Here is a 27,314-nt window from a genome sequence, read left to right as displayed (position 1 = left end):
GTCCGCTGTTTCAGTGCAACAACAGAGCCGTTCGGTCCGATCGTACTCTTTGTCCACAAAAATAAGAAGGTAAGATTACACTATGCCGTTTCAAGAAGGTTGCTTTCATTGGTACCAGATATCAAAGTAAGTTATTTATCTTTAATATTCTGTGGGGCGGAGCCCCCCCCCGTCTAGGAAGTTAGGTAAGGTTAAGTATGTCTCTTTGGTTACATCAGGTTCTATTAGGTTCTGTGTATTGTTAGATAATTTTATTATTATCATAAAGAAAAGGAAAAATAAATAAAACTTCTGGTGTAAGCCGTCTGACCCATCTTTACCGAGAAAAATTTACCTGTACTACAGTACTGTATATGTGATACTGTACTCAACTATATTCCTTAGTACTAAAATTACAAATTCTTGCCACGTTTAGAGTACCCTGCTATTTCTATTTTTTTTTTAATAGATAGGCATCCCGGTGTGAAATGAGTAAACCTGTGATGGTGGATGCATGTGTTGAGTCTGTTAACTGATTGTTATTCGCTTCAGATCGTGCAGGCATGAGACAGTTGGACTCAAGTTGCGCCAGCTTATTTTGCAACACACATCATGTCATTTTCCCGTGCAGGCAACATAGTAATGACTAGAATCACACTCGCTTAGCACATTTTGAATATGCAGTATAATGCACAGTCTACAAAGTAATATGTACACACGTTCCTTAACGAATTGAGCATTCTCTATTTAACACTGCCATACTGTAATCACATTTAAGGGACAATGTAAAGTTTGCAAATGAACAGGTATACGGTAGTTGTTCTACATTATGTGCGATAATGATAAAACGAGTAGTTTTGTGCATTACATTATTTTTTGTTCAATCGTAGGCACTTTGGCATGCAACTTTTCATCATGTATACCCATTGCAGTGAGTTGAGATTGACATTCCTAAAATGTCATACAAACTTACCACTTACAGTTATTGTACGTGTAGTTCTTATTATTTATTTTCGTGGATACGGAAGAACACGACTGATTGGTATATACCAAGAAATTACTACAGCAAGAAATGTATAATGAAGTTTTTTCTTTTTACAGGTATCTTTTCGTAAGTTATGAACTGTAATACAACAGTGAAGTTATATACTCTACTTTCCATACAACATTAAATAAGGGAAGAAGACGAGGAACACTCGAGAGGCAGCGATGCGATTAAGTGTGGTTACACCTTTTTATGCGTAGCATGAGATTATCGCCCTGCTACTGTGGTTACTGTCTCATCTTCTTGGCTTCGTTATGGATAGTCATATATTCCTTTTTCTCCATAGTTGGAGAATACATGCTAGTCTTCAAAAGCGTATAGAGTTTGCCATAGTTTGTTAAATATGAAGACCTAACAATCCACACCTATTGATATTCACTTATCAATGCGTTCGCATTTTAAACAAAATGCCAACAATAAAGTCGGCGTCACACCTACACTTTTTGCGTCATATGCTTGCAATAATTTTCTTAAGGATTTTCTTTTTCTTAAGCTCGCCTTGTCACACACAGAACCAACCTATCAGCGCAACTGTAAACCTCGGCCAAGAGCGCCTGATGAAAACGAACAAAACAAATGTATTTAGGAATATCAATACCAACAAAAAAATTACACAAGCAATTTATTAACAATGTAAAATTAAAGATTCTTCAAATTAAGTTATTTACCGTGGTTCGATTATTTTATATAACGGTCTCATTATCGAGTATGGATCTTAATTTGACCATGAAACTTGGCACAAGGTTGGCACCGTCGTAACAGCCCATGCCGCTGACGACCAGCAAACCCAAAGAAGCAAGACCACCGTGAAAAATACAACAGATTATGTGAGCGTTGAATCAAAAAGTGATAGTGTGACGCCGCCACACTAAGTAATTATTTCAGGAAAAGTCCCCTATTGACGATTCCTGATAATCCCGAGGAGTAATCTCAGCACGCCGCAGTTCCGATAATTTGAAAAGGTGTTTATGCCCAGTACACTCTTAGCACGCCACACTGGTTTCCTCGCCCATGCTCTTTATAATACAGTACTTGTTTCCTTCAAAATTATGTCCTTAATAGTACAAACAATAACTGTTTTTTCTTACTCGTAATAGCTTATCACGTTAATGTTACCCATGTGTTCTTCTGTCCTTACAGGTACTGCCTGCGACCTACTGTATATAGTCTACGCTTTGCTTCTTAGGCCATATTCTGCATCCTACTGTGCAAGGTATAAATATATCTATACCTTGCTACTGCTGTACTTGTCCGTACGGTCTTCATATTTTACATAAGCATCCTCGCTATTATCATTATTTGACCTCACCTGTAATGTGGTTGCGGCATCTCTTTTATGTTCATTAACTACCACCTCAGCACTTTCATCGCAATTTGCCTGTACCAACGTGTCAACAACCTACACATTCGTCTACAAAGTTTCCATATTTTAATACTTTTGTTATATTTCCCGTGTGGTTCTTTATACAACTTTAAGAATGAATAATCAATAATAACATTCGTCTTACTTATTGATCAGCAACTTGTTAAACAGAAAATCTTTCGTCTTCTGAGGTAGGGTGTTGGTGGGCGCGGCTAAGCTTGTAAGCCAATATATCCAAGTAATGTGAATGAGTTTTACCTCCATACTGTGGATTGATTATTAATGCCTACTATCCTCTGGCCTTGTTGAGTCATTGCCAAATATATTCATATTTGTACTGTACATACTAACGTTCGAGTACTTCCTGGCTTTAAAGGCAAATGTTACAAACATTGTAACCCGATATTTGTGGCGTTAAAGGCTGCACAATCTTTTGACTGCCTAAGAAACTCCACAGTTACGAACATCAGAATGTCAGAGGAATCATTAAGACCGTACTTATAAGTTTTGGTGTCACCGAATATAAGACCTTGGCGTTATTTCACTTTTGCAAGACGAAGGTGAGGCAACAGTTAGCGAATGATAAAAAAGTAAATACTTAAAAACAATGACAACCAAGGCACGATTCCGGGCATCGATCCTCGCTACTGTCTACATTCGACAAGAATTGACCAAACCTAACCTCCCCGAACGACCTTGGTTATCTTATGGTTGTTCGACGAAGTTAATTTGGTTCCGTGTCGTATATCATTACAAACGAAACGAGAGCAGGAATCAGTGCTAATTCTTGAAGATTGCTTCTAAGAAGGGACACACATTGGTGTTCAAACTGCAAACTTACAAGGGTGTGGCTATGGACACAGGTCTGGCCCTTCAATATTTACTTTTGCTAGAGCAGGATATGTACTGTATAGTCTGTGTAAAAAGTAAATGGCCTTAGTACGCACGAGGCTGATTTGGTCGTAATAGCCATGATCGGTGAACCTCGGCGTACGACACAATAATCACCTGGCGAGGTAACAAGGGAAAAATAAACCATTTACAGGATTCCTGTTTCATATCTCCGCTGGAAGGGTGTTTGTGGTCCCGTCAACAACAGAAGCTCTACATTACTGTATAGGCTTCGACGCTATAATAATTTTCACTGCAAACATGGACCAACCAAACCTGGTAAACTAAACCAAAACCTAAATCATATAGTTATACAGTATCTAGTTACTTTGAGGTCGCATTTTAAACAAAACCAACTCTAACTGAAGATCGTTTTAATTACGTTAGTTTAAATATTTGTAAGTCCGGTTGGTTCATGACTTCGCTAACCAAGCCAAACGTAACCTTCGATCATCTGGTTAACTTAGGTTGATTATAAGTTATATTTGGCTGGTTTATGTCTGCCGTGATTAAAATCACAGCGGAATACACTCCCTGCTTAAAAAAAAATACATAACTAAGAGCAGATCCCTTAGTCTGTAACCACGGCGAACTTATGCATCTAAACAAAATAAATAAATCGGCCGACAAATCGCAATACAAATGATTCCACCATAGTTGGTTGGCTAAGTTTGTTCAATACCAATCGTCAGTCGATAATCAGAACAGTATGTATTTGGGACTTCGTCGGCCTACTGAAACAGTTGAAAAATGTTACTGTTATACTTCTTAAATAGTGACTAGTTGGGCACTCATCCAGGATTCTATCTCCATACGCAAAGTTTGGATGGTTGGACAAAATCGCACACACGGAAACAAAACCAGAACACCACAAACGACGACCAACTAAATACATAAAAATCATGGGCAGTTCAATGATTACTCTTTCCTCAATAGCTTATTGTAGCTTAAATCAGAATTATCGTATTACTATTCCACTTAATATTATTCTTTGGTAGAGGCAGACATTTCGCATTCTACTGGAAAGCACCAATAATACAAGTTAAAATATTCATTCAAACCACTTCGAGATAATTTCCCCCATCACTGACTTGTGCTGTCTTGAGCTGTCCTGTGTGTGTCATTAAATCATACCCTCACAGTTCTTAAATGATGTTGCATATACACTATTGTCATCCCAAACGTAATTGTGCGAGTGCCTGCGCGCTGGCGGATGTTGAAAGTAGATAGGACTGAACAAATAGCTTCAATGTGACCATATACATAAAGATATAATGGTTATGTACTGTGAATAAATCGGTCCATCTGGATATTGTACATATATTGTGAATCGAGGATTGTGCGGGGTGTGGGAGTAGGCAACTGTGACTTCAAGCGAACGGTTGTCCTGAGGTCTGACCAGCAGGCGGGCGTCACAGTGGCAACGGGGCAGGCGGTGGCACCATTTCCACCTGGTTCTGATTGTGATGGGGCGGGTTTGGCGCGGCACAGCGGAGTGGCGCCTCCAGTAGCAGATGGCTCAGTAAAAGTTGCGGTAGCGGCAGCTGGGGGCCCAGAGAGCCTGCACCAGCGGTCTCACGTCCGTTTTATGTATGACCCGCAGCGTAGTGTAGACGAGTGCGGCACTGCCGCTTAAGTGGTGGCGGGGTCTTGGTCTCCTCGGTCAACCATGCCACAATACCTGGGTCTTCCTGCCATGCTCGGGAGGTGAGGTGGTGTAAGCCACTCACACTCTCGTAGTTGTGCCCCTGCTTCAACAAGTAGCCTGTCGAAAACAGATTTATTACCGTATTACTGAATTTCCATCGACAAGCATGTAAATATTTATACTAAACTTAAATCATAAGGAAAAAATTAAATATTACCTAAAGAATTCAATGTCTATATGTTTCATGGCCCAGTAGAGTGGAGAGTGACCTTTGTAGTCCTCCAGAGTCAGGGGAACGCCAGCTGCCACCAGCTCCAATGCCATCTCTCGCCGACCCTGACAATAGATCAAACTTTTCATGGCTGATCATAATAATCAAAAGTACGCTACTGGCCCAAACATTATTAAATATTATTTAAATGCCTTCCAATATTAGCGCCTCAATTTAAATGAATGTATCATCAATCCCCATCACTTTAGGGAAAACTCACCATACTCTAACACAATACAGTACTTGAATACCATATTGGGACTTACCCTATAACCCAAGAATTGCATGGCGATGTTAAGGGGTTCTCCTGGCCCGAGTGAAGTCTATAGGTGCCCCAGACTTCAGGAGGACTCTGACGAAGGTTAACCTCTGCTCCTTGACTGCAAACCATAGCGGCGTTTGATTGTAGAAGTCGCGCAGGTCAAGGCGCGCCCCTCGACTTATAAGTTCCTCAAAGATCTCCCGGTAACCAAGTCTGAATAACAGTGTACTATATACAAAAAATGCATAGAAATATACATCTATTAAGTCAAGATATTTAAAATAACATCATCGTACTGTGTATATGAAAGTAGGTCCCATACGCATGCCTGCCCGTTAGGGACAGTGTGGATGCAGCACACAAGGAGGTAGCATGGCCGGTATTGTACCCATTTTCAGCAGGGTAAACTGGGAGTGCCCGGAATTTGCAATAAATCCCACTTGAGAAATAATTACAAAACTGTATACTCTTATTCATGTAATATATAAGCATTTTTAGATCATGTTGATAATTTATCGCTGTTGTGTGCATATACCCCTACTACTTCCTAACATCCAATAGGAAACAGACAAAATTATTATAATTAATTATATGAATATATAACTGTAGGCCATGCTAATTAGGGATAACTGCAAAACAACAGTACTGTATCTTCATTTTTTAATTCACACTGGCCTGTATACAGTATAGAGACGATCGTATGGCTAATCATAATATAATTTATCTTGTACATAAATAACATTATTACTATTCTAACTTAATTTACATATACTGTACTTGATTATGATAATAAAAGACGTGAAATAACAGCTAAGCTTATTATAGTATATGAAAAATGAGTTACCCCGATATGGCAAAAATTCAGCTGTTTTAATCTCATAAGAATCTCTTAGTATTACCATTTCACAAAAATTTATCTCAAATTCCTTTACACATAAAAACCTGGAACGTCAATGTGGCATTTAAAAACTCATGCACTGTTAAACAAATGTTAATCAAGAACCCCCAATGGGTTGCATTTATAAAGTTCCTTGCAAGGAATGTAATATGTTTTACTTAGGCCAGACAGGTAAAGATCTTGTAACTAGACTTAAACAACATAAATATAGTGTTAGGACAGGCCAGGAATCCAATGCTCTGTTTGTTCATCTGAGGGATAATAAGCATTGCATTGACTGGGATAATGCCTCCTCAATATTACCTTGTAATTCATTGACAGTAGGAACATTATAGAATCTAGTCTCATTAAACATACCGAAGCAGTCAACATGAATTTGAGTAATGGCATGTACAAACTGGACAATTTTGTAATTAAGAAGATTTGTAACCTTAGTCTGTACTCATCCCTGAAGATGTGAATTACACGAAAGCGCTTGGGCACTTCTGTGTTTCTTCTTCCTTGTGGTTATCAGCATATACCTGGATCACGCGCACCTACAGTGATTTACTTGCATATATATATATATATATATATATATATATATATATATATATATATATATATATATATATATATATATATATATATATATATATATATATATATATATATATATATATAAGATTATTAACTGAAATATTCGGAATTTCATCCTTTTACATAATGAGGCAGGCATATCTACAAAATTAAGACTTGAGATGCACTAACTGGATAAGACCGTAACTTATTGCTGAGTATCAAGGAGGCAGACACATTAGTACAAATGAGTCAGTAAGTTCATAATGTATCCAAATATACCTGACCACCAACCTGATGGAAGATATGATGGGGGTTTCAAGACGTTCCAGGTGATCTTTGCTGCGTTTGTCTAGGGGTGCCCCGGCCTTTATAAGGACCCTGAGGGCGTGGAGGTCGCCACGGTAGACAGCCAGGGAGAGAGCAGTGGTGCCTCTCACAGCAGCCCCCAAGTCCAGCCCACTCTCCGCGAGCCTCACCACTTCACCCATGTCTCCGTTCACGATGGCCTAAGAATGGAATGTAGTGTTTAATTATTTGTTACGAATGAGCGTTCAATGGTTGGTTGTGGATTCGCAACATGAACGTCTTTTGTTTGTGACGTCATTTCTGCTCGCTTTGTTTACCTCACAAGCCGGTTACGGGCCACGGCAGTATTGGGCTGGCAATGATAAGTTAAGTGCAGATTATCTCCTTCCTTATTGTACAGTATATTTCTAGTGATATAACGTGTAAACCTTGCTCGACTTTTATAACACCAACTACAGTATTATATGTGAGATTGTTGTTAATCATATTTTAGAATTCCACGGAAAATAACTTACTTATTTATGAGGTTTCGTGTGGTGGATATACCACGTTGTTCATAGTTGCTAAACTGAAGTGTTTAGTCTTTACTTTTATGTTCATTATTTTGTCACTCAGTTGAGTCATTTATTTGATCAGATTTAATTTGTATTTGTTTATTTTTGTACATAACTGATATATTTGTTTTATGGTTTGTTTGTTAATATACTCTGTAATTTGATTTACTTCGTGAATTTCAATATACCCCATAGTAATTGTTATCGCCGCTGGCTTCAGCTACAGTGCTGGCGTGTGATGCCATTAAATCTTTCGATCTGTGACCTCGCCAGATGTAGAAGTGTTTACAGGCAAGTCCTGGTTCTGCTGAGTGGACTGTCTTAGACTGGTGGCGGTGGCTGCCCGCCCCTCCATGAGATAGATCGCCCTCTCTAGCGATGCTGTGAAGACCAGCCTTCTCCTGTCCGAGAATTTGTGCTGGGACTATTTACGCAATACTGTTTTCTCTTGGAACACCATACTGATCTGCATTGACCCGCACTTGTAAGTACAGCCTAAGTGATGACATATCCCTCGGTACTGAAATATTGTTGATTAATTACGCCTACTCGTTTCTGCAGAATGAAGCGAAGCTAAGATTAATAGAGTTATGAACTTTGTGTTTTGTCAGTATGTTTAATAAATTGTAATTAAGATAAAATTGTGTGAGACTAACTAATTATGTATCAGATGGATCACCTTGTAATATTATGAACGCCTTCTCCTCTGCAGGTTTTGACCACATCAATAAATATTGAGTGCGTCAAAAGACGGTTTTCAATCATTCCCTTCGACTTGCCCGTAACCTGAACGTCCTTAACTAAGGCATTTACAGTAATGAGGTGATGATTTTGGTGGGATCTATTCCTTGGACCTATAATACAAAGAGAAGTTGAATTTGTGATTTTGTTACAACCTAAGAGGCCAAAGGGTCGTAACATATTTGTGTGTTACTAAAGTCACTGTAATTGTCTTGGCCTATAGGGTGGCCTGAAATGTGTCTCAGTATATATGATTTTAGAATTAGTCATAATGAAAAGTGAGAAACCTAAACATTTGCTAAAAAGGCAACTTTACAGGCATTTGCAGAATTCTCATTGGACATAAGCCAGATTTGTTAGTGGTAGGTAGGAGGCAGCTACCAAACAGGGAGGTACTACCGCCTGGGAAGATATTGGAAGCATAATGTATTGTCTAATGGTAGACCCTGCTGCCATATGGCATAACGAAAATTGTGACCAAGTCCCAGGTTGCTGGTCTGACTTTCTGCCTCATTTACACACAATTGCAGGGTCTTAATTGTTTCTCTTACTATTGACAACACAACATACATATATATATTGTTTCTCACTTTTTATTTATTTTTTCATTTTTGTATATAGTTTTTTGTTATTATAATTTTTATTTTATTTCATTTTAAATTTTGTATTTTGCATTATAATTTTATTTACTATGAATTATTATTATTATAATTATTATTATTATTATTATTATTATTATTATTATTATTATTATTATTATTATTATTATTATTATTATTATTACATTTTCGCCCCCCAGGCTCCGATGTGGGTCAGTGACCTGTGCCCGGGTGGCCTAATCCCCGTTAAAAAAAAAAATGGACACGTAATTTTCACTTCGCCACAATGCCGATGAAATTCTGAAGCATTTTAAGAAAATTGTCAAAAGTAGTACAGCGTCTCTCACTCTGGAAACCCCTCTATAAGCATGTCAAAATACAGTGAGTCGAATAAAATGTAATTTCCTTGTCAAAAAGCTATAGGCCTGACGTTCGTTTCATTAATCATGTGTATTACACAAAGACGATGCGTACTTATACAAAATGCATTTTAATTACAGTATCTGATTTCAAACCGTATTTCAATTGATTCACCTACATAATGTATATTAAGTCACAGTGGTTCTTGGGAGAGGTGATTATGAGTCGCTATTAGAAATAATGATGCATTTGCTACTTTCATAAAAGTCAGGTTAGTCACTTCATAACTATCACGCCAAGTAATGTATGATTATATTATTTTATATCACTCATTGCTAATTTTAATGGAAGACTAGTGCAGCGTACAACAAATATTAACTAGTTATATGCCCAATCTTACTAATTTGTGTAAAGCCTATTTTTGCGTTACTTTTGACGATACATCTTTACAGATAATGGTCGATATAATATTAACACAGGTCACTGATGAGGTAAATATCCAACCATTATAAAAGGATCTGCGGCTATATTCCCTATATTGGAGAGGGCAAAGACTGTACTAAAACAATGCAAGATGAACTCTTGCTCGTGCACAACAAAGAATACATTCCTGCTTATTAAAAAATGTGCCATGCTTAGAAGACACTTTCCAAAGAATATCCTTGGCAACAAACCAGTCGGAAGAAATAAGAATCGTTTTATATAACAATACACAAATTTTGCCTTTGCTGTGTGTTAATCAAAGATATAAGGACACAGTAACGTTGGTATCACAGATGAAAACAAAATATAAAATTTTTATCTCCTGAAGATTTTTGAAGATTATTTGCATACGTGTTGTGGCACTATGACTTACATTATTCATTCATGGAGTTGATAATTAGCATTGCTAGTGATAATAATGGACATTGTTAAGAATCATTACTCACCTGATGGAGATCGAGGATATGTGGCATCCTGCCCATTCTGGGGGAGGTCGCCCCCAGCACACCACTGGAGGACACGTTGCAGGAGGTTATCATGGGGGTGGAGGGTACAAGGTGTGAGCGTGCGGAAGTGCCTCACCCTCGTCATGGGGCCAGCACGTACAGCGCTGACGAGGCGAAGGAGACCGGTCTTGTGTACGTCTAGCTTAAACTTAGTCACAGACGATAACGTTTATCTTCACTATATTTTGTTTATTTGCTGACTGTGTCGAGGGTTAGGGATATCATTAATTTCCAGGATATAATGAACTATTAGCGAAGACCGTTACAGCGCATAATTTTGAAAGTAGTGTATTATCTTGTCTGCCTGAGATAGGCAAAGGGCCACTTAAGTAATCAATAAGCATCTAATTATATCTTTTATTGTCTGTATTGGATCACTGGATACACTTTTCACTACGGCACTGTTTTTGTCATTCGGTAGCTCGGTTTTAGTGAGTTTCCATCTTTGTGAACCAGCTAGTTTACAATGCTTCACGTTCCCTTTTCTTCCTTTTTTTTTCAGTCCTTCACATTTCATACAACTTTCACGGAATGACTGAATAACTTGATATGCTGCTGCCTGACTATCATAACGTTACACCATTGCTCCGCCCACTGTCCGCCTGACACAATTATCCACTAACTGTAAAGGTAAATAAAGAAATTACAAACATGACATTATATTGACTTTAAACTGGTTTGTAGGGTAGGATAAAATTTTATTTATTTTATTCAGTGCTAATAGATTACATCTTGTTGTAAACCAATGACAAACACACACACACACACACACACACATATATATATATATATATATATATATATATATATATATATATATATAGAGAGAGAGAGAGAGAGAGAGAGAGAGAGAGAGAGAGAGAGAGAGAGAGAGAGAGATGTAAATCCACATTGGCTTCTGGGTAATGGACATCGCAACTTTAATTAATTTAACTTTAATCATAGCAACTGACTACCGGTAATAATATTTTAGCACGTAAAGGTGCAATATATCATGTCTAGACTTAGTTATTTTACTTTTTCTACTAATTCACCACACGCATATAATTCCCTTTCATAATATGGTAAATTCATAAAATATATACTTTCGGTGGGTGAACAGATGTACAGGTAAGCATGCGTAAAGGTGTGTAGCTTCATGACTACTGAGGATTAGTCACACTGGTCAGCAACTTTTTTTCTATCAAACAATTCCCACAATAATACACAGAGGCCGAAAAAACAGACTTACCTTCCGGCACGTTCTGGGGAATAAAAAAATCAAGTGATACATACAAAGTCGCAGTCACACTTTCTCTCTGCCAACACTGTGCCCCATCCTCCCCAGTGAACACATACTAGATCTCCAACAGACACACTTTACTTGGGCATACAACAAACAAACTAGAAGGTTGTGTCCCGTGCCCCTACTACTACTGCTGCTGCTGCTGCTGCTGGCAATCAATTCAGGCTGAATGGTAAAGACCTCAAGTCTTAATTTTCCTTCCAACTTTATGTTTTCTCATCATGCGCTAAATACATGAGATACTTACACAGCATTAATTCATCTGAGTTGCTTTTTCCATAAACTTCTGTGATAAAGTCATGCCTTCGTTTTAACTTATCTTGCATCATCAAATAGACGATGAAGTTATCTGTATGGATGTAAAAGTGTTACCTTTAACAATTTATACCGCTTAGACTTTCAATGAAACCAAGTAGACAGACAGACAGTTACACTGTGTCCGGCAGGAGGCATTACGACTCCCCAGGATCAGCATACAAATTGAGTTGAACCGTCACCCGAATAGCCTCTTCCTCACTCTTTCACATATATGGCTCCTTTTGTTATTATTAAATGTTTTAAGTGCCTAATGTACAACCATTCTTTTCAATTTGATAAAAAGTTCTGCCACCAAGCTCGCCATTAAGCGGTGGTTGGAAGACATGTGTGGTAAGAGCCGGTGTGGCTGCTACTTGAGGAGACCTGTCACACTGTGTTACCCGAGACGCAACCTGAAAACCTGATTCTCTTATTTTTGGTCCAGTTTCACTTAGTTAAATGTAGCTGTAATGTTTATAGTTTTGCTCAGCCATGAACCTTTGGTGAACCTATTGTGTACAACAGTAGGTACAAAGTTTGTGACATGAATTTCTGTATAGCGAGGTTACGTGTGTCTGGATTTAACCCCGTTCCAGTAATAAAGCTTTACATGATACTTTACACTTCCAGTTGAGATAACTTTAGACTTTAAGATTTTCAGGATATTAATAAATATAACATCAAAGGGAACTGATACTTTTTGGTTTTAAGATGTTCACATTTTTGAGGATGTATTGATACTTTTAAACAGAAGAGACGTTATTTAAATTAGTTACGTTGCAATTTTTCTTTTCATTAATGTAGCATAATTAAACAAATATATATTAACTGCAGTCTATATAATATTCCGTGATATGAACACATATTAGCCGTATGAGGTGTGGACACAAAATAATGTAGTTAAGAGAGAATACTGAAGAGAACATCATTTCTTTATTGTGTCACTTTTCCTTAGGAAAATCATTTATGTCTACTCAACTGTTTCTCTTCACTCCATTCAACTTATATTACCGTACACAATTTCTTTAAGTCAATGTCACTGCATCTCCCTAACTTCCACTTTCTCCAGTTATGTTCCTTGTATTCGTTATTCATATGGTAATTTTAATTATATTCTTAAAGTACAGACTGATAAATCGTAAGCGTGATTATTGCCTTGGATAGTCCAACCAGTCTGCCACAGAACGTGCAACAGGAGTTAATAAAAGGAGCCGCTTTAGAGCGGAAGTCAATACAACACTGTGCAGGTATTCAACCACTGCAGTAACTAAGCTCCACTGGGGGCTTACTGCGTAACCTGTTGGAAAGTTCCCACACGTCCTAGGTAGAACTGTCTGGCTCTTTACAAGGCCAGGTTAAATACGATTTACTTGTAACAACATTATAAGCCACAATTATTGTACCGGGTGATGGTGTTGCCTTGAACTAGTACAGCTTCTCGAAATATTTTTTCAAATTTTTTAATGTTTACAAAATTGTATAATGCATGAGAGATAAACTGAACCATAGGTGCTATTACTCTGAAAGATAATAACACATCAAAACGTATAGAGAATTACAGTTTTACCTGTTAAATCAGTTATACAATTGCAGTAGTCCAGTCAAAGCAAGGTTGCCGGAACACCCCGATATTACAATCCAGTTTCCTCACCACCATCCCGTAATACCTAAATTGTTAACATTAGTTGCTATGAATGGCAACCACATGATTACTTGGGTATTATGTAACAAAGTTATTAAGTTTTATAATTTTCTGTTACTGTTTCTTGAAGCACAACAGAAGTCAATATTAGAGTTGCCACAAATCGCAGGACCCTTTGTTTGTACTGGTCAAATTGCAGTCTCTCACCACATGATTGTTACTTCACAATTCTAGACAGCCTCCGAGGTGGGTGTATTGTGGATGGGGCTTCCAATTTATAGAAGGGATAGGTAGAAGCACTACGCCTGACGAGGGCTGAGGGGATACTGGCAGCTCACGTGCTGCCCTAGGACACGAGTAGTTGCCACACACCACTTACTAGAATTACAAAGTCATTGTTCACGGAAGGTCTTTAGTCTCGCTGGTCTAGAGAACCGTGTGGCACGCCTGAATCTGTTAGCGCTTGACGTCTGTGATAACAGACTTTTTGTCTTCAAGGTTTTCATGAGCAATATACAGCGGCGTGTTCAAGTTTGTTTTGTCCGGCAGGCACGTGTCACTATTGATTTCTCTGCTCGCAACGTCCTCCACGCACCCGGAGGTCTATCTTGAACGAAATTCTGACATTTGTTAGGTAGTGCGTCCTTGAGTGTTTGTTGCCCCAGATATATAACGGTGAGTTGACAGGCAGATAGGATTAACATCCACCATGGATCAACGTGATTTGTGCGGATATCCTATCTGCGTATCAACACACCCTTGTGTGTGTGTTACGCTAAATAGATTTAATTGCCCAATTAAGCCTATGAACACAATTAATGGTAAAATTGGTTGTTTCATTGTTCCGTTTAGTAACCTAAGCAAACCAAACCTTAAGTAGGCCAAATTAGGCTGGTAATGATGCTATTTACAAGATTTAATTCTGATTAAATAACCGTTTCTAACTACAGGCTAATCCAACCTTTCGAGAAAAAAATAAGTCCATAAATCACTTGCACCTACAGTGATTTATATATATTATATATATATATATATATATATATATATATATATATATATATATATATATATATATATATATATATATATATATATATATATATATATATATAAGAGAACAGTTCAGCGCAGTCTGAACCTCTATGTGAATATGAAAGTGCTTTGGGAACTCGTGTTTTCTTTTTCCTTGTGGTTAAGCATATACCTGGATCACGCGCACCTACAGTGATTTATTTGCATATATATATATATATATATATAATATATATATATATATATATATATATATATATATATATATTTATATATATTTATATATATATATTACAGGTCGGTAATTTCATGACATACTCAAAAATTAAAACCACTACGTACAGTATGTCCTATCTGTAGTAGTTTGAATCATTATTAACCTGACCCTATCTAACTTAGATCTGGTTACATTATAATAACAACGTCTCTATGAAGTAGAACAAGTTTTACCATTTATATACTGTACTAATTTTCAGTCGTCAATAAATCATAGCATTAAAAACAGTTATTCCTTTTCAGCTAAACCGTCAGTTGCATTTTAAGGTAAAATGGGAGTTTCACTGGGAATGATATTCAACACCCAACGCTCTATTAAACAATTATTCAGAACAAAATGTTTGATATCAACACACCTACAATAATTATCAGTAGTTTATCAGTTTGTGTGCTAGCTGTAGGGCAGCATATATTGGAGAAAAAGACACGCATCCATGAGCACTTGGGTCGTTTAGTTCGTACAGGCCAATTAATCATTCAACTATCCGTAACCACGCCCACCGACATGACCACCCGTTCACCTGCACGGCGGACTGTTTCAGTTCTCGTGAAGGCCAGCAACTCGACAGACCTACCCAGCATGGAAGCTCTTCCAAATTAGAAGCTGCTATCAATGATTGTGACCTCGTGTGAACTATTGTTCTTCGCATTGAGGTTTGTTTACCCCCATCTTTATTCCTCTTGTACATTTTTGCGTTTATCTTGGCATTTGAATTTCTTCAGTTAATCAAATAACCCTTGTGCACATCGCATAGGTGAGGTGAAGCGTTGTACACGTGGGTGAGGTTACTTAACTCTCATACTCACTGGGAATAAGAATCGTCATAAGCTATATTAGGTAGGAGTGAATGACTCCAGCGTGTCAGCTTGACTTAGACAAACACTACTCCTTTATTGCCTACTGAGATACCTCTTTTATGGTCCATAATAACTTTATACAGTAGATTGATTTTCATATTATTCCATAAAATTTTCACCAACATACACAAAACTTATCTGTTGATTTTGTTCAGATAATTCTTACCATAAAATACTGACGGATCCATGATTTATGGGGGGGGGGGACTCGACAATATAAAACTGACTACACCAATCAACATAAAGGGGAAGTCATAAATATAAAACTCTAATGGGGGTGCACTCGCATATCCAGCTGGCAGTAAATGACAGCAAATGGTACAGAAAAAAGTGGATAACATTTTCATCGCTCGTAGTCTTATATTACGTGGAATATAGCAAAATTTTCAGCACAAATCTCACGCATTTTTTTCAGTGTTATTCTGTACATATAAATTACATATGAATACAATTTCCATGGGAACTGTTTTGCCCTTCGCCTCCGCATCAGCCAGTCTTCCTGTTATCTCTTTCCTGATCAGGTGTCAGCTTCCGGCCTCGGGTGTCCCTGGCTATATTGGTGGTAAGGGGCTCCACCAGTTGCTGGTGAAATATGGCTAGTGTTTGGTCATCAGTTTTGCCAAGATGTAATGATTGAATCTCGATTAATCAACTTTGCTCAGTTTTGTGAAGTCAAGCATTTAAACCTAGACTACGTTACTTGCATTTCATCTAATATCACTAAAGGCTGTCTCATTAAAGTGAGTTTTTCTGGATTTTATACTGTTATGATTTTCTAATTTGTATATCCCAATCCTTTATTGGAGGTCTCCAGGTGTCCTGCCCTAACGGTGGGGCTAATGTTTTTGTTTATTTATAGTTTGTAGTGTAAATATTATTGAATTGTCCAATTTTTTGGTATAATAAATACTCTTTGTTCTTTCTTTTGCCACATGTTAAAATTAAAGGATGGTTCTAAGTTAAATATTTTTTGACAGGAATCACTGTCCAGTGCCAGGCCTTGAGGACAGCGGGCCAGCGCTCACGTGAGGTAAGACCTTCCCGTAGACTATCTGTGTCCGCAGTTCAGTCTTGAAAGTTAGTGAATAGTCTAGCTCTAGCAGAAACTTATTATTGTGTAAGTATTCTCTCCCTATTTTGTTAGTGTGATTGTTGATTCTTGGCACGCTGCTCTTATTAACGAGGCAAGTATGATATTGTTGCCTCACTTTGATTATTTATTTATTTAGGTAATATAGGTTGATAGAGGTGTGTGTGTGTGTGCAAGGTTGTTGTTAAGAGGTAACATGGAAACATTAGAGGGTAGAAGGTAGTAAGCACGTCTCAGGGGGTCATTAACTGTGTGAGGGCTCATTAAAGGGTGATTGGGTGACAAGAACACAGGAAAAGCGCCCCCTAGAGAGTGCCAGAGGGCAATTAAAATATCCCAGGGTCGTTAAAACGTGTCAAGAAGTCATTAAGATGTTAAGAGTCATTAAGAAACACCAAAGGTTCATTAAGAGGTACCAGGGGGTCATTAAGAGTTACCAGGGGGTCATTAAGAAGTACCACGGGGTCATTAAGAGGTACCAGGGGTTATTAAGAGGTACCAGGGGTCATTAAGAGGTACCAAGGGTCATTAAGAGGTACCAGGGGTCATTAAGAGCACCAGAGGCCGCTTAAGAGGTGCCCAGGGGCCGCTTAAGAGGCACCAGGGGGTCATGAGATGCATGAAATACAGACAGTACTCAGGCCTGGCGGGGAACCATAGGGGTCATCAGAGGCACCAGGGATCATTAAGAGTGCCCCAGGAGGTCGCTATGAGGTACCAGGGTCGTTAAGAGGCACTAGGGGCTTAAGAGGCACCAGGATCACAGGTACCAGGATCATTAAGAGGCACCAGGGAGGCTGGCTTAAGAGGCACCAGGAGGCCGCTTAAGAGGCACCAGGGGCCGCTAAGGGTACCAGGGGCCATGAAGAGGTACCAGACCGCTAAGAGCACCAGGGTTCCGCCATACTCAGGGTCATTAAGGAGCACCAGGTATCACAGAAAATACTAGGGTCATTAAGAGTCAGGGCTACAGAGGTACCAGGGGTCATTAAGAGGTACCAGGGGTCATTATGGGGAACCACGGGTCATCAAGAGGTACCAGGGGTCATTAAGAGGTACCAGGGGTCATTAAGAGGAACCAGGGGTCATCGGGTGGTACCCGGGGTCATCAAGAGGTACCAGAGGTCATTAAGAGGTATCAATGGTCATTAAGAGGTACCAGGGGTCATTAAGAAACACCAAGGGGTCATTAATAGGTACCAGAGGTCATTTATAGGTACCAAGGGTTATTAAGAGGCACCAGGGTTCATTAAGAGGCACCAGGGATCATTAAGAAGTACCAGGGGGTCATTAAGAAGTACCAGGGAATCATTAAGAAGTACCAGGGGGTCATTAAGAAGTACCAGGGGACATTAAGAGGCACCAGGGGTCATTAAGAGGTACCAGGGGTCATTAAGAGGTACAAGGGGTCATTAACAAGTGCCAGGGGTCATTAAGAAGTACCAGGGGTCATTAACAAGTGCCAGAGGTCATTAACAACTACCAGGGGTCATTAACAAGTGCCAGAGGTCATTAACAACTACCAGGGGTCATTAAGAATTGCCAAGGGGTCATTCACAATTGCCAGGGGTGTCATTGGGTTCTTAAGAAGTGGTTAGGTCATTAAATGATGTCAGGGTGCCATTAAAAGGTGGTAAGGAGCAGTAAGGTATACACACACAAATAACCCTTTTAAAGTGTCTTATAGGTCACCCACCAGAGGAAAAAAATTCTTCAGGTGAGGGAATCATAACAAATTGGCGTAAGATGAGTGAGAAATCAATACTAGAGAAGTCAGTTTAATATTTATATACGAAATGCCCGATACTATTACACATACAGAAGAATTTAGTGGACAATATCCATATGTTTGATTGTAGGTTAAATTCTTTTGCAGTTGGTTTGTACTATATTAAACTGATTATTTCCCCTAGTGTCAATTCCTCTGCCATCTAAATTGATTTCTCATGTTTCCCTCGCCGGAAAAAGGAGGATCATTAATTTTCCTACGGTGAGCAACCTATGAGACACCCTGCATATACAGTATGTTATTTGTGAGTGTGTGTACTGGTAAACATTTACATCCCCCTCCCCCATGTCCCTGCCACGAAAACCAGTTGAATGCTAGTATTTTGAGACAGAAATTCAAGCCTTGTAAAAAGTCAAATAATTGTAAGTCGTTTATGATCACAAGTATGTAAGCACAGAACTCGTTACATGGAGACGACCGGTACACTCCTCTTGACTGTAATAGGCTCCTGTTTATCCCCCTTCAATGACTAGGCAAAGAGAGGATTATACTATACACTACAGTACTATGCTTTGGTTCTGTCGTTTGCTTGTCTGTCCGTTAGTAGCGTTACCTTTGGTTAAGCTTATGCGCTAGATTTAATGGATTTGTTCCAGTGACTTTGTATTCAATTAGTTTGACCGCCTCTCTGTCTGTGCACCCCTATACCGGTAATTGTGTATTTCCTTATTGATATTCTTGATTTTAATATATTTTATGTATCCGTATACTGAGATGATTATATCCAAGTTTCATGCCATTCGAAGGTATATATTTTTTTTTATTAAAATGAAATTCGGAAGAAAAATATTGAGATAACAGCCACATCCTTCGGCCGATTATGCTGAAAAAATTACCAGATACTTTTGACATAATTCTTAAGACATCCATTTAAGTGGAATTTTGATTTTCCTTATAATTTATGGAGGAAATATTCCCAAATGTTCTTCCTTGCCTCGAATATATTTGTACTGTAATCTATTAAAAATAAATAAAATAAAAAAATCTACTTTAATGAAAAAATTGCATTTTTCTCTTTAAAATGACATAGATTTGATTAAAATTGAGCTAGTAATTTTGGAGTTATCTCGAGAAACGGTACAGTTTTTAGTTTTCGAGATAAGGCTCTTCAAAGTTGTTTTTTTTTTGTTGCCCAAATTTCTTCCCTCCTTAAAATCTGTCCGATTTCTACTGGATTTGCAGATAATTGTTAGACATCATTCCCGAGCATTCACTTGACATTTTAGAGTCTATACCATAGATCTGGCACCTGGTCTCCCTTGCTGATGTACGATAATTTACGTGAGATGCCAGTGAGCGCCATATGAAATCGAATTCCTGCTTTGTTTTTTAAACAAATTTCTACAAATAATTCTGGTATGTGCGCGCGCAACATGGTGCGCCGTGCAACATATCATGGGGGGAGGAGCCATAATTTGATTATTTGTAAGAATTTATCACTAAAACTCTGCCACAATACTCTTGAAGCTTACATAGAGCTGGTGACTATTTCCTAAATATTTCGTAATTTTTCAAATATTCGCCGAAAATTACGAGCGATAACCTCCCTTAAGTATGATTTACTTAGGAACGAGTCACACACCTGCTGTCACCACAAAACCTCACACGTGGATGAGGAGTGAAGTAGTTCTCACGCTGATCTTCTTGTTTAGTAAGTCAGCAATGGCGACGAGGGATGTGACATGTTGATCTGGGACCTCCACTACTTGATTTATCACCTTTATGGGTGGCTAGGATACATCTTGGGGAAGTGAAGGTGGTTGATAGCAGTACCAGCCATGCTGCTTCCTGGCTTATCAAAGGTTTAATATACAGTGTGCTATATCCACACTTTCCCTAATGGACAATCATGCCTATGGGAGTCGGGACCCATTTCCACTGTGCAGTGGTGTGTGCAGGAATGTCTCGTACCCACACTGGGCGTACTTTAGCCCGTAATCCTTGATGTGTTTTCATGGTTTGGGACGCATTTAGTGGTGGGGTTAAACATACAATACATAATGTTGAAGTAATCGAATGGTCGACAATGTTTGATATGATTCAGTGACATACTAGTCCATTACTACTACTATTACTACTGCTACTACTACTACTATTACTGTACTAATAATAATAATATTTGATAATAATTATGATAAATTATAATATTAATTTATAAATATAATAATTATTATTACAAATAAAATAAATAATAATAATAATAATAATAATAATAATAATAATAATAATAATAGACGTGCTCATGAAAAATAAAGTATCATCCAGACACTATTACAGGAGTGAAGATACGACAGATTCCTTCCTCGCCTTCGTCACCAGAGTAAAGATAAAGACCTCCCTAGCTCATCCTGTGTCACCTCATCGTCACTCCAATACCCCCACCGTCACCCCATCTCACCGTAACTCCATCAAACACCCCACCGTCACCCCCAACACCCCACCGTCACTTCAACACCCCACCGTCACCTCAACACCCCCACCGTTACCCCCAACACCCCACCGTCACCCCAACACCCCACCGTCACCCCAACACCCCACCGTCACCCCAACACCCCACCGTCACCCCATCATCACCCCACCGTCACCACCTCATCGTCACTCCAATACCCCCACCGTCACCCCATCTCACCGTAACTCCATCAAACACCCCACCGTCACCCCCAACACCCCACCGTCACTTCAACACCCCACCGTCACCAACACCCCCACTGTTACTCCCCCAACACCCCACCGTCACCCCAACACCCCACCGTCACCCCAACACCCCCACCGTCACCCCAACACCCCAATTCGTCAAATTCTATCACCCCACCGTCAATTCTAACACCCCACCGTCAATTTCAACACCCCCACCGTCACTCCCTCAACACCCCACCGTCACCCTCAATACCCCACCGTCACCCCAACACCCCACCGTCACCCCCAACACCCACCGTCACCCCCAACACCCCACCAACACCCCATCACCCCACCGTCACCCCAACACCCCCACCGTCACCCCAACACCCCCACCGTCACCCTCTGTCACCTCCACTCCCCACCGTCACCCCAACACCCCACCGTCACCCCAACACCCCACCGTCAATCCCAACACCCCACCGTCACCCCAACACCCCAATCGTAACACCCCACCGTCACCTCAACACCCCACCGTCACCCCCCAACACCCCACTGTCACCCCAACACCCCACCGTCACCTCAACACCACCGTCATCCCCAACACCCCACCGTCACCCCATTACCCCACCGTCACCTCAACACCCCACCGTCACCCCAACACCCCACCGTCAGCCCCAACACCCCTGCCGCACCCCCAACACCCCACCGTCACCCCATCACTCCCAACCCATCACCCACCCCACCAACACCCATCACCCCAACTCTATCACCCAATTCTACCAACGCCCCACCGTCACCCCAACACTCCACCGTCACCCCATTAACCCACCGTCACCCCATTAACCCACCGTCACCCCAACACCCCACGACCCTCATAGTAACAACAATAACAGCAGTATACCACCAGCAGGAGCCGCACACGTGTTCTGATCACTTGTGTGACTCACCCTGGCTTCGAGACACCTGTATGACGCAGCTGTTACCTCCCACACCTGTGTACCTCCTGTCGACTTCATCCTCCCCTTTCTTCCTCCCCCCTTCCTTTTTCCTCCGTCCCTCTAAACCCTCCCTCTCTTTCTTCTTCCATAGCTCTATCCTTCCCTTCCTTTCTTCCTATACCTTTTCTTCCCTTTTTCACTCTGCATCCATACTTCTCTCATTCTCTTCTTCTTCCTCCCCCCTTCCCTTCTTCCCTCCCACACCTTTTCGCTTTATAATCTTTAACACCCTTCGTTATAATGACAGTGCCAACCGCTTTGTTATAATTATTTGACCCCCTCAGTACAGAGACTTTACACCTAAAGTATTTAAGTAACTGGTGATCTTTAAATGCACACACACACACTTTCATACACACACACACACACACGCACACACTTTCACACACACACACACACACACACACACACACACACACACATATTATTTTACCTCGGTGAGTGAGTCAGTTTTCTTTAATAAGGTTCATTTGTTCACTGAAGGACAACAAAAGAGGGAAGTGACACCAGGAAAACCACAAACGCGGCAAGGTGTCTCACTGACGTCATCCTTGTTGCGCATCTACAGTTACTGCGGTGATGAACGGTGAGAACTATGATGAATGAAATAAATTATAAGAAGTTAACAGTGAGAATAACTATGTCGAGTGATGAAACGCCTTAGTAATAATGGTTAAATGGAAATAATTATTTAACCCTTTTGATGACGATGGTTTAACCCTTTGAGGATGATGGTTTAACCCTTTGAGGACAAAGGCAATGATTTAACGCTTTTGGGGACGATGATTTAACCCTTTGAGGACAAGGACAATGATTTAACGCCTTTGAGGACATTGGTTTAACCCTTTTGAGGACGATGGTCTAATCCTTTTGAAGACAATGGTTTAACTCTTTTGAAGATTATAATTTAACCCTTTGAATATTATATTTTTAATATTGGTGATTATAATTTTACCCTTTGAGGATTAACCCTTTGATAATGATGATGTAACCCTTTTGGGGACGATGATTTGACTCTTGAGGTCCATGGTTTAACTATTTGAGGACGATGTTCTAACCCTTTGGGGACGATGATTTAACCCTTTGGGACCATGATTCAATCCTCTGAGGATGATGATTTGGCCTTTTGAGTTTGATAGTTTAACTTAAACCCCTTGTGGATGCTGTTTTAACTGTTAAGGATCATCCACAAAGGATTAAACCAGCATTCTCTCTGGGTTTATAATTTCTAAACAAGATCAATTTTGAAGCCATTATTCTGGTGGTGATAAACAGTTAATCCTCCCCTCCTTCCCTCTCTCCTCTTTCCCCCTTCTTCGCTCCCTCGTCTTTGCCTCCTCTTTATCCCATTCCTCCTTTTTTCCCCCTTATTCCTTTCTTCCTCTTTCCCCCTCCTTCCCTTCCTCCTCTTTCCCCCTCATTTCCTCTTATTTCCTCTTTCCCAAGACTGTGTTAATCAGTATTGACTTCTCTCTTTCGGTCACTCACCTTTGTCACTGCACCTGGTGAGTCGTGTTCTCACAATACTTGGAGTGACCTATCTACACTGCATTTGGTGTGATGTGTCCTCACAGCACCTGGTATATCGTGTCCACCTGATGGGTTGTATCCACACAACACCTGGTGAGGCGTGTCCTCACAGAACCTTACTCACCACCCGGTTCACCACCACCACCACCACCACTACAACCACAGCAGCAGTGTGGAGGTAGAGCAGGCACGAGGCGCGGTATCCTGACCGCTTCCTGCTGATGCGGCTACAGGCGGAGACTACCTGCTGCTGCTCTTTCTGCTTCTGCTCCTTCTCTCGATGTTCCAGGCATATTTTCTCTAGTGTATATTCCTTGACCTTAAATCATTAAATTTAATTGTTAAGGTTGCATTTAAATAGGGTTGTGGTTGAGGGTGGTGGTGATTCTGTTGGAGAATGCAGTGGAGAGGTGTGCCGGTAGATGGTGTGGTGGTGGTGGTGGGTGCCGGGGGCGGGCGTGGAGGAACGCGTGTGGCACGGTGAGGCACTGGGCTAAAACTGGCAGGAGAGTGTTGGCTGGCACTAAGGGAGCGGATTGGCTGGTGTGGCTTCCTCTCCTCTCCGTCGTCGCTCCACCTCACAGGTCCCGGTTCCTTCCCGTCGACACAGTCCAGCTTTTTTTTTTTTTTTTTTTTTTTTACCAAACTTGGTTTTCTGCTAGGGGCGTTTCCGTTAAAACCAACCGTAAATCCTTCTTGTAAACCAAATAAGATAACGTGTAGTCTACTTCAGAAAGAACACCTGGTTTAATCAATAGAGCTCTACTGTAGTGCAATACAACATGCTCTGATGTATTACTTAAGATGTTCAAAATGTAAAGGTCAATGCTCTGGAATGTCTCTTAACATTGGCTAGGCTGTAATACTGTGCCATATCACACTTATTCGTTTTCTCTATATTGACAGGATATGAGAGGAAAAATCTTCACGTATCCCGGCCAGTGTGTGTGTGTGTCACATTGTCAATAAAATGTTCGTAGATTTTAGTGAGTAAATAACTGAAAACTCCTTTTGTTATCCTATAAGAATACTAAAATCCAGTAGCTTTGGGGGGCTTCACAGGATCCTCCGCGTAAATTATGACGATACCGAGAACTATAAATGTACTATATGTGTGTTTGTGAAATCTTTTATTGACAACCTCGTTATGTGATCGTACCCTGTTGACGTGTGGGTGGTGCCACCTAGTAGCCTGGCATCAGCAGCTGGTAGTAATGTCATAACTCTTGTACATAAAAAATTATAAATATATATATATATATATTTCATAAAGATCCACAATGAAAACGTGGATAAGATAAGTCTTGATAAAATCACACGGGAAACGGAAAACAACGGAGCACCTTAGCTTTCGTCTTTATTCAAGACATCTTCAGAGGCAACTGAAGATGTCTTGAATAAAGACGAAAACATATAAGATATATATATATATATATATATATATATATATATATATATATATATATATATATATATACACTTTTGTAACTTTGTGTTTGTAGTCCACACGCGTATGTAATTGCAGTAGAAGAAATTACTATTATTATCGTTGAAAATTTTATGATTTTTGGGTGTTTCTGTATTCTTAACAAAGAAAATGACAGTTATACGTGAAAGCAGCGATAGCATCCGGAAGTATCGCCACCAAACTTGCGTAGGAGGTACTGGCCGTGCAAACACAATGTATAAATGATCGAGAGTAACGAGGTAGTCGAGGCACTCTAGATGTTAGCCTGTATCAACCTGCACCAGTGGTTAAGGTGTTTAATAGCAGATCACCAAATAAGTTTCTAGACAACAATTTGTAAGAACTAAGTAAAATTTCACGCAGCTGAAAGAAAAAAATGCATCTAACCTAACTCAGCTCATTATATTTTTAACCTAGCCTGACCTAAACCTGTCGTAACCTATCCTCTATCGTACTTAACCCAACTTAGAGCAATTTTTAACGTAACCTTATGTGTTCTGACCGAGCCAATCCAATCTAATCTCCCCTCACTACCTAACAGTTTCCCATGACTTCAAGAAACTTTGTTGTGATAGTGGAATTTTGATTGTTATTAATGATGTGATGGTATTTTATCCAGTGAGCAAATGATTGGTGAAATTCTCTTGGGTCGGTTATGTTCAGTGGTAAATTGTTTAACATTTTCTCGGGTGCGATTTTGCCCTGCACTAATTCGCACACCTGGAACTAGTGACCGGGGATGTGAAATTTTACAATTGTTATCGTGCTCTTTCAGAATATTTTTGTCGGAACGTGCTCAATATGTCATATCTTCATGAAATCAGTTTGTTGTAGTACACAGTAATTATTTGTGCTGAATATTTAATGTGTAATCTTTTCGTCAAGAGTAATCGTAAAAGTTTTTAAAATAAGAGTTGGTGTTCGTTGGCTGATATAGTCTAATTCATAAGGCGTCCTGGTCGACATTAAAATAGCCTGTCATCGCGTGTGTTGACACCGTACGGAAATAACTATATAATACCAGCTGTTGCGAGGGGAGGTTAGCCCAGTTACTGGTGGTGTGGTTGGGTGGGGAGGAAGTACAGTATGTCAGCAACATGTACAATAAATAGACAAGGGCATCTCAAGAGTTATTATCATATTTGGTTAAATACATGTCGTCCAGCTGTCTGTCCTTTCCTCCGTCCGTCTGCATTTAATTCTATCCATGCGACATTTAAATACTCTCCTCTGTCTCTCCGTCCACAACTCGTAACCTTGTTGGCTCTCTAGACCCTTGACTTATCTTTATGAAATTTGGTAAGTAAACCCCTCTGGTGTGGTGAGGTGGACGCGTCTTTTGAGTCGGAGGGAGACTTCCTGACGTCAACAGTCAATATGAAAATTACTCGGGTTGTCTCTTAATTTGCAAGCGCAGTCCTGGGGTTTAATTCACGGATTTTTATATTAAAATTCCAGCTAGCATGGTGATGTGAGAACACAGCCAATGGTTTACTGTAGCTACGACAATAAATGAATTGGTCTTTAACTTCCCGTTGATATCGCAAAAAGACTACCGGTAGATGTGTTCTTTATTCCCAAATTACGGAGAAAAATTTTTGTGGAAATTTTTAAGAATCCGATTTTGGGATTGTATCTTTCAAATTTTCATACTCTCCCAACCATTACGTACCAAAACCTGAGTTCCGCAAGTCAAAGTATAAACGTATTCGATATGATAGTGATGTCACTATACAGTACTTGTATTCGGGGGGTTTATGCGCTGTACAGGTTTAACAGCTTTCCTGAGCAAAAGCCACCCATTCCTCTGTAGTCTATTTATAACTTTAGAGTAACAAGAGTTTGCTCACATATCTAGGGTATACTTCTTCAAACTCCGGTATCTGTTTAGATAGGACCGAATCTAAAGTCGTCCATTTAAATCTTCTCTCCTATCACTACTCTTCCAGCCTATCCTCTTTGC

At 39.8% G+C, this 27,314-nt stretch overlaps 1 long non-coding RNA gene across 3 annotated transcripts; it reads right to left on the bottom strand.

Annotated features, from left to right (window-relative positions):
* Positions 1 to 295: 295 nt before the first annotated feature.
* On the bottom strand, positions 296 to 24,393 carry LOC121872656. 3 transcript variants are annotated; one of them, XR_006090134.1, is made up of 6 exons: positions 23,842 to 24,393; positions 10,408 to 11,089; positions 7,210 to 7,424; positions 5,464 to 5,672; positions 5,144 to 5,262; positions 296 to 5,043 (listed from the first exon to the last, which is right to left on the bottom strand). It is a non-coding gene; the product is annotated as an uncharacterized LOC121872656 (long non-coding RNA). The 3 variants fall into 3 exon arrangements; XR_006090135.1 differs by lacking the exon at positions 23,842 to 24,393 and adding an exon at positions 13,899 to 14,027; XR_006090136.1 differs by lacking the exon at positions 23,842 to 24,393 and adding an exon at positions 13,617 to 13,876.
* Between the last annotated feature and the right edge of the window lie 2,921 nt (positions 24,394 to 27,314).

This window comes from Homarus americanus, unplaced genomic scaffold (assembly GCF_018991925.1).
Source record: "Homarus americanus isolate GMGI-L3 unplaced genomic scaffold, GMGI_Hamer_2.0 scaffold39155, whole genome shotgun sequence".
Classification (NCBI taxonomy): domain Eukaryota; kingdom Metazoa; phylum Arthropoda; class Malacostraca; order Decapoda; family Nephropidae; genus Homarus; species Homarus americanus.
The sequence above is the reverse complement of the archived record's forward strand: the minus strand, read 5'-3'. Positions and strand labels throughout refer to the sequence as shown.